This window comes from Podarcis bocagei (assembly GCF_964188305.1).
Source record: "Podarcis bocagei genome assembly, chromosome: 8".
NCBI lineage: Eukaryota > Metazoa > Chordata > Lepidosauria > Squamata > Lacertidae > Podarcis > Podarcis bocagei.
Genome location: NC_138133.1, coordinates 13148373 through 13157269, shown reverse-complemented (window position 1 = coordinate 13157269; position 8897 = coordinate 13148373). Strand labels below are relative to the sequence as shown.

The 8897-nt window shown below is 41.4% G+C and overlaps 1 long non-coding RNA gene across 2 annotated transcripts; it reads right to left on the bottom strand.

The window, feature by feature from the left end:
• Nucleotides 1-388: 388 nt before the first annotated feature.
• On the bottom strand, nt 389-4695 carry LOC308594017. 2 transcript variants are annotated; one of them, XR_014011228.1, is made up of 3 exons: nt 1556-4695; nt 1045-1100; nt 389-598 (listed from the first exon to the last, which is right to left on the bottom strand). It is a non-coding gene; the product is annotated as an uncharacterized lncRNA (long non-coding RNA). The 2 variants fall into 2 exon arrangements; XR_014011229.1 differs by having other exon boundaries at nt 1697-4695.
• Between the last annotated feature and the right edge of the window lie 4202 nt (nt 4696-8897).

The following is an 8897-nucleotide window of genomic DNA, read 5'->3' as shown; positions in this document are numbered from 1 at the left end:
CGCTACTGTATGCGTGTTCAATTTTCATTCCATGTAAAGTAGCTTGAAAGTCAATGCATGGATAGCTCAGAATAATTTCTTTAAGAATTATGACAACTGCACATTCTTCCATGGGGAAATAATAATAGTGTCCTCATCTGGCAGTATGTATAGGAAATTTGAATACACAAATATAATGAAAAATAAATTAACATGTCCAACAGGGTTGGTATCAGTGCTTTCACCAAGGATAAAATATTCAGGGAAATGCTATCCTTGAATTGTCTATAACCATTTACATGTTAGCTTATGTTTTAGTAAGTATTTTCCAAAAGCTGTTTTGATTGCTCAGTTTCAAAAAAAATCAGACTACCATCTTCCAAATCACACTAATCAGATCCATCATCAATTTTAATGGTGTGATTAGGAATTTTTTCTCATTCGTCTCACTATCTGACACGAGCATCGATCAGTGCAACATGGTTTCAGCTCCAGGGATGTGACAAGAGCACTTCCCTTCTTGACATTTTGCATGCATTGCAATTACAGGAGACTGCCCTCGTTAGATGATCGGATGCAAGGCTTCCTGTCATCCAGGCGATGGTGAGCATCTTCTCTTCTAAATGGGTGAAGGAGTATTCATAATGCAAAATGTATATCTCAGTTATATCATATCTGGACTACTGCAATGCACTCTTTGTAGGACTGCCAGTGGAGAGTGTCTGGGAATTTATTTATGTTTTTTCTAAGCAGTTTCCCCACCATGGTCTCACTCACTACAACTGGACCATGACCCAAGACTTTTTCTCTTCAGCCCAGACTTCCAGGAACTGAGATGGTGTTGGACCTGCCAATGTCAAGAGCTGGTGGAGGAGTATACACCTAGCAGCCAGAGGACTTCACCACTAGGAGCCAACTAGGCAGTAGAGAGGCACCAAAGAAGGACTAGTTGTGCACTGGGATTCAGAAGATGAACAGGACAAGTGATATAAAACTTCCCATCTCTACTGGGCCTTTGTTGTGATAGCAACTGGTGGCTGTGTTCCCATAGGCAAGTTCACTCACCTCTGCTCCCAAGTTTGGAGAAATGGTGATAGACAGCGAATCACAAGCTCTGTAATCTGAATGTGGGAAAGCTTAATTACATGAAATGAAAGTGACAGAATAGATAAATGCTGCATTCAGACAAACAGGGTGCCAACTTGAATAAAATATTGGTGGACCCAGACAATCCCACCCTACGTAATTGATCATGAGACACGGTGCATACATGCCATTTGAATGGCAATGCCTGTCAACTTGGGGGTGGGGACAATCTCCTCAAAATTTTTAGTCCAAATGTTTAAAATCACACAGCATAGAAACCTTGACCTAAAGAGTAAAAAGGACCCCTGATTATTTCACAAAGTCTAGAGAGAGAGAGCTCAGTAATGTGCCACAGACCCATGCTATAAGTAAAGTGAGAAACTGAGGGGAAGGGTAGACCTGTCCTGAAGTTTTTATTTTCTAAGCACTCCCCCCCCCATGGCCTATTAATTATCCCTTTGAGACAAGCATTTTGAAGCATTCTTCTTACTGTTGGAAGTACAACAGCAGGGGTTACTCAGTGCATGACCTAAGGGTTTAATTCTGTTGTTGGCTTGGATGACAGCAGACGTTGATCAGCTGGAAGTTCTAGTCAGTTAGGAGTTAGCTGTCAATGAAGAAGATGGCTGACCTTTGACAGTTGGAGGAGTTGGAGGGAAAAGTACTTCCGAAGGAGCTTTACCTCCGTATGTGTGGCTGAATATGTCTCCCTGCCCTCAACTAGGCCTGAAAAGAAGGTTTCCCTCAATATATATATGGTTTATGTTCCATTCATCTAACTAAAACATTATCCATTTTATTTACTCTCTGGACTCCATCTGCTTTATTTCAGTCACTCTGCTAACACTTACCCATCCCCCCCATTCTGTTTCCCTGGGAACCATGGGATGAGCAACATCGGTTGTGACTGGGAACCATGGGAACGATGGTTCCTGGTGCTCCTTAAGTCTGAAACTCTGTTTTTTTGGAATTGTTTCTAGAAGGCTGAACCTATTCCCTCCCAATCCCTGCCCACTGGAATTATCACCCCTACTGTGGCAGTATGAGCTCATAATTGCCTTCCCGTTAGATATATATGTGGCTGTGAACCAAGTTATTACTTAGACCAAGTTAGCCGACTGGACAATTTAGCTGAGAAATCTAGCACTGGATGCTACCACATCAAAATTCACCATGTTGGTAATTCAAACAAAATTATCACAAATTATAGTCTCTCTCTCTCTCTTTCTTTCTCTCTCCCTCTCCCCACCCACTCTGCTGTCTAAGAGGGAGATTTCACTGTGTTATTGTTTGACAATAGAATCAGTAGGCATTTCCTTAACTCAAACTCTGGTCAAAATAGTCACTATTTGCCTTACAACCAGTTGTTTTGTTCATTTTCATTTTGTCAGTCAATAAAACTGCACCGATATATGCAAATGAGCAGTGTTTCCTCCCCTCAAGTCATCCTACTGTGACACCTTTTTTTAAAAAGCCACACTCTCAAGTAGTTTTATTACACAGCAGTAGGGTATGAATTATTCTTCAGATGTACATTCATCAGCATCAAATGTAAATTACTTTTGGGCTTTACATTCATCTGGGTTTAAGCTCACAGAAAGCTGTCTGGTTAGCTGAAATGGTTTCATGTGTTGCCTTCTAGACTCTCCCCCCCCCCCCCCGCCATGTTCTCACTGCCATTTTAAGTTGTTTTAGGTACTTGACCTATGGTCGTCTTCTGGGACTTGGCACAAGAGAAAGTAGTGATCTACTGGTAATTCTTTATGTGCCAAGCAATTCCTTAGTATAGCAGGACCAAAGTCCTTTAAAATATAGCAGCTACCATGAAAGTACAAAGCATAAAGCCTGGTCCTTTTTTTGTTTTCTGAAACAATATTTCCACGTGTTAACTCTCTTCCATATTCTCAAAATTTTTACACCTGGCATTGACTTTAGTGATGAGTAATCTTGGTCCCTTGGCATTAGATAAGTAGTATTGCGTCACTGTTGCTGTCTGTCAGTGTGGAAAATATTGAGTTACATGGACCACTATATCCTGCTAGTTACTAATCTCACAGTTGTGCTTTGTTTGCAGCAGTGGTAAATTTCCCATTATACAAATAGGGATTTCAATGGCATGGAGCTCAATGTTGCTGGCTGTGTGTTCAAAGGAAGACTGAGAAGAAAGAGTAATAATATTCTTTCAAGTTCTGGAAACATTCCTACTTTGTAATATGGTATTTGATGTTCAATGTCATAATTAAGAATCAGGCAGCTATGCTAGGACTACAGTTGGGTTGACTGAATAGTGAATCAGAGAAGGGCGATTATTTAGGGTAGGTCTACACTTGTCATTTATAACGTTAAAAATGCGTTATTAAAATGTGAACCAGAGGGCACTGCTGAGCAGCAAGCCACCAGCAGTGGAAATCGGCTATTAAGTGTTATAGAATGTTTTATTTAGTAACATTTAGAAGATCACTGTCGATCCAGCCTTATATAAAGACAGAGTGTGGGCTGTTTCAGTCTCTTATTGTGGCGTTCCCACCTGCATTCTGAAGTGGTACAGTCTGAGGTGTGGTCTACACATGAAGGTGGGTAGAATCTCAAAGTGATAAAATGGAATTTACTACTTCAGAGTGCAGGGGTGCGGGGATGCTTTTAAATGCTCCTCCATGTTTTTTAAAAAGAGGCCTGCATACCATATGTTAACATGGCGACAATATCCTTTCTCTTGTGTTGTTCCCTGAAGTCTACTGTCATTCTGTCTTCATTCTACCACCTGTTTCCCATCATTCTGCTGTACACATATACCAAGTCCCTCAAAGATTTTTCTACGTTATTTTCATAAACTCTTCACAGGGAATGAAAAACCCTGTGGACATACACAGGCACACATTGTTCAGTCTGATTCCAACTAATACTGAGCATTAAGCACAAGTTCCAGGGCTAAGCTTGCCAAAACATGGCTGAATTAAATCCCTGATTAGTCTCTTCCGCACAACAGGCTACATACACAATGTGATATTCTGGGTGTTCTGTTTCCAAGTTTCTGTATAGCTTAGCACAAATTTGCGCTTCTGTTGTTTTGTTTCCCATTTGGTATCTCTCAAAACTTGATGAGCCAAAATGAATCATTCCAACTGGAAAACGTAAACAGCAAAATAGGAGATGAAGAAGAAACATAGTGTGGAGATCATGGAGATGACTCTCAGAATGCAAAATGCCTGTAAGCACATGAAAATTTAAGGAAATTAACAGGAAAAAAATGTAATGAGGGAGGACAGCTTGTCTATGGATATGCCTTAAAATTGGTTAGCCAATCTGCAGGAATCTTCAGCTAGAAGCCACAATGGGAATCTCCCACCAGATGTCAAAGAGAAAAACAACTACCAGACTTTTAGAAGACATCTGAAGGCAGCCCTGTTTAGGGAAGCTTTTAATGTTTGACAGACTATTGTATTTTAATATTTTGTTGGAAGTTGCCCAGAGTGGCTGGGGAAACCCAGCCAGATGGGTGGGGTATAAATAATAAATTGTTGTTGTTGTTAAATTATGCTTGTGTACAAAGATGCAAGCAACAGCCTGGTAGCTTGGTAGGAGGTGTCCATAACATTGCTGCAAAGTGAACCTGCTCAAAAATAGTATGTATGCGGAACTGTTTATTTTATAGGGTTGTCTAAAAGATAAAACGATAATAAATATGAATCAGAATCCAACAGATTTTTACTCTGGAACACATGACATTCTAAAAGATAAAAGGTAAAAGGTAAAGGACCCCTGGACAGTTAAGTCCAGTCAAAGGCGACTATGGGGTTGCGATGCTCATCTCGCTTTCAGGCTGAGGGAGCCAGTGTTTGTCCACAGACAGCTTTCCGAGTCACGTGGCCAGCATAATTAAACCACTTCTGGCGCAATGGAACACTGTGACAGAAACCAGAGCACATGGATATGCCGTTTACCTTCCCATTGCAGTGGTACCTATCTATCTACTTGCACTGGCGTGCTTCCAAACTGCTAGGTTGGCAGGAGTTGGGACAGAGCAATGGGAGCTCACCCCATCACAGAGATTTGAACCGCTGACCTTCTGATCGGCAAGCCCGAGAGGCTCAGTGGTTTAGACCACAGCACCACCTGCATCCTTACATGGCATTCTAATGTAATATAGACAGGTATGAATGAACTTTATTACGGTCATAGACCAGGATAAAAAACAACAACCCCATATAAATAAAATAGCAGTTAGGATTTATTTTTTTAACCGACAATTGTTAGAGCAAATAAGGACAAAGAAACAAGCATAGGATAAAACATCTGAATAAAATACAAGATTAAACACAGATAATGGATGGATAAAAACTGATAATTAAAACAGATAAGAACTAAAAACAAATAAAAACCATGCAGTTAAAACAACTGTAAGAGCATAAGAACTAAAAGACTCGCAGTTAAAACAACTATAAGAGGCTGCAGAGTAGAAGCCTCTGAAATAGAGGACACTCACAACATTAGAAACTGATGTGCAAATATGGTTAAAACAGACAATTAAAACAATGTACAACAATAAATTTAGAAGCAATGTACAACAATAAACTATCCCAGGGAGTTGACTCAGAGTCACCCATGGAACTGAGTTTGGGGATTTTCATGCTGGACTATTTTGAGTTGGGTGATGGTCTGTGCCTACAGATATGTACACAGAATCTGGGTACCATCCAGGTCATCTTCTGATCTTTGCCTAACAGCAAAAGTAGACAGGTATGTGTTCATCAATACATACAGTATTGTTTAGCTGATTGCTGAACTAGGTTTCCCATTCCGGTTTCCCATGACAAATTATCCCTCTGAGAAAATTGCAGGGGGGCATTTTTGGTGCTGTTTTGGTGGGAGGGTGGCTAAAAAAATTCTCTGAAATTTTCAGGAGGTGGTTGCTGCTTACCTTAATGCAACTCCGCAGAAAGTGCAGATGGAAGAAAATTGTGGAGAGAGTTTCATGTTGCTTTTTGCTGGCCACAACTTCCTGGAATGCCTTTGGGAGCAATATGATATTGCACAAAGTGTCAAGAAGTTATCCCAAGAGGTGTGGCTGGTGAGACACTGCAGAGAGTGGCAGTAGGACAGAGTAGGACAGAGCTTCCTTTTTTTAATAAAAAAAGTGATAAAACGGAAAGTATTCCTATCAGCAACACACCTGACAATAGCTAGAAAGTGGGAAGATTTAGGAGACAACTTGCTATCTGAATGGTATGCTTATTTTCTGCTGCTCCAGACAGTAGGACCTAAATCAATGGATTCAAATTACAAGAAAGGAGATTCTGACTAAGCATTAGGAATAAGTTTCTGATGCTAAGAGCTGTTCAACAGTCGAACAAACTGCCTTGGAAGGTGGTGGAATCACTTTCGTTACAAGTTTTTTTTAACTGAGTTTGGAAAGCCATCTGTCAGGAGTTCTTTAACTGTGATTCCTGCATTGCAGAAGGTTGGAGTAGATTACTCTTGGGATCCCTTCCAGCTCTTGTTGTTGTTGTTTAGTCATTTAGTCGTGTCCGACTCTTCGTGATCCCATGGACCAGAGCATGCCAGGCACTCCTGTATTCCACTGCCTACCACAGTTTGGTCAAACTCATGTTGGTAGCTTCGAGAACACTGTCCAACCATATCATCCTCTGTCGTCCCCTTCTCCTTGTGCCCTCCATCTTTCCCAACATCAGGGTCTTTTCCAGGGAGTCTTCTCTTCTCATGAGGTGGCCAAAGTATTGGAGCTTCAGCTTCAGGATCTGTCCTTCCAGTGAGCACTCAGGGCTGATTTCCTGAAGAATGGATAGGTTTGATCTTCTTGCAGTCCATGGGACTCTCAAGAGTCTCCTCCAGCACCATAATTCAAAAGCATCCATTCTTCGGCGATCAGCCTTCTTTATGGTCCAGCTCTCACTTCCATACATCACTACTGGGAATACCATGGCTTTTACTATACGGACCTTTGTTGGCAAGGTGATGTCTCTGCTTTTTAAGATGCTGTCTAAGTTTGCCATCGCCTTTCTCCCAAGGAGCAGGCGTCTTTTAATTTTGTGACTGCTGTCTGTGATCATGGAGCCAAAGAAAGTAAAATCTCTCTACGATTCTATTATTCTATGAACTAACAACCACCAATCACAAATGGTCTTCTGTGGAATGACGGTATAAGATGACAATGTAAACAAAACAATAGAATAAGTAAAGAAGAACAGATGTTTTACAGTGAAGCAGAGATTCAACTATATGTCACTTACATGTTTAGGATGTTGTATGTTTTGTTTTTTAAAAAGCAAGTAAAATAGCAAACAAAAACAAAACACAACCCCTTGGCTATCTTATAAGGTTAGATAAGGTGACAACTGACTCCTTGATTTGGGGGGTTGGTTGGTAGAAATTTCACCCCCTCTCATAATCTTTTGAGAGGGTTCCATTTCAGCCCCAGCCACCAAAGAAAGGTTGAAAAATACATTTCTGACATTTTCAGCACAGTTCTAGTTACTTCTTTAAATGAAGTGATTCGCTTTTGCTCTCTTCTATAGTTAACAGCTAAAGATGTCTCTTAAATGGGCATCCATGGCCAGAAGGCACCTCATTTAATTAGCATTGATGGTTTTTGATGGCTGGTGGTCACCCCCTCCTGCATGAATAGAGAATGAAAAATAGAGGCAGTTGGAAGTTAGGCAGTGCAGGAGACAAAAAATTGTAGCATTCTGGCATGAAAGAGCTATGAGCGAAGCAGGAAGGATATGCTATGGATTCTTGGGGAAAGAAATGTTGCTGTAGAGATTAGTGTTTTTTTCTGTTTCAGTCTGTGTCTACTTCGGCTTATATGTTTGTAAATAAATAGCAGAAAAACGCAATAAACAAGCTCTCCTCACAAGGAAACCAATCTGGCAGTAGCTTCTTCCTGGAACTACTTACCATTGAAGCTGGGAAGTGAAAAACAGCTTCATTCACACCATCAAATCCTGACTTACATGTGCTAGCTTGATGTAAATGCATTCAGATCCTTTGCTCCTCCCTTCATGGAAGTGGGGAAACAAACCAGGAAGCCACATGGAGCCACTATTTCCCATTACCTATTAGAAGAAGTGACCAGGCAGGCTTGGGAGATTAGCCTCAGGAGCTGCCTGTCAAGGAAGCTATTCTTCTTTACAGAATACAAGAAAAGAGGAGAAGGAAAGAACCCAGACACATTGGCAGTTGGACTTTGCCAGTTGGCTTTGAGGTGGGTACACCTCTGAAGGAGAGATAGAGGAAGAAGTTGGATGATCTGACTTAAGTCTGCTGCTGCTGTATTGCATGCTCTGTAAATGTCGTATTTGTTGATACAATGCAGCTGGGATGGTACTAAGCATGTTTCTGATGGTTTAAGAGTCTAATCCAGGGTTCCTCAACCTTGGCCCTCCATATGATTTTGGCCTACAACTCTCATGATCCCTAGCTAGCAGGACCAGGGGTCAGGGATGATGGGAATTGTAGTCTCAAAACATCTGGAGGGCCAAGGTTGAGGAAGCCCGGTCTAATCCAGGGGTCAGCAACCTTTTTCAGCCATGGGCCGGTTCATCGTCCCTCAGACCATGTGGTGGGCTAGACTATATTTGAGAGGGAGATGAATGAACGAATTTCTATGCCCCACAAATAACCCAGAGATGCATTTTAAACAAAGGCACACCTTCTGCTCATGTAAAAACACCAGGCAGGCCCCACAAATAGCCTAGAGATGCATTTTAAATAAAAGGACACATTTTACTCATGTAAAAGCATGCTGATTCCTGGACCACCCGGGGGCTGGATTGAGAAGGCAATTGGGCTGCATCCAGCCCACGGGCCTTAGG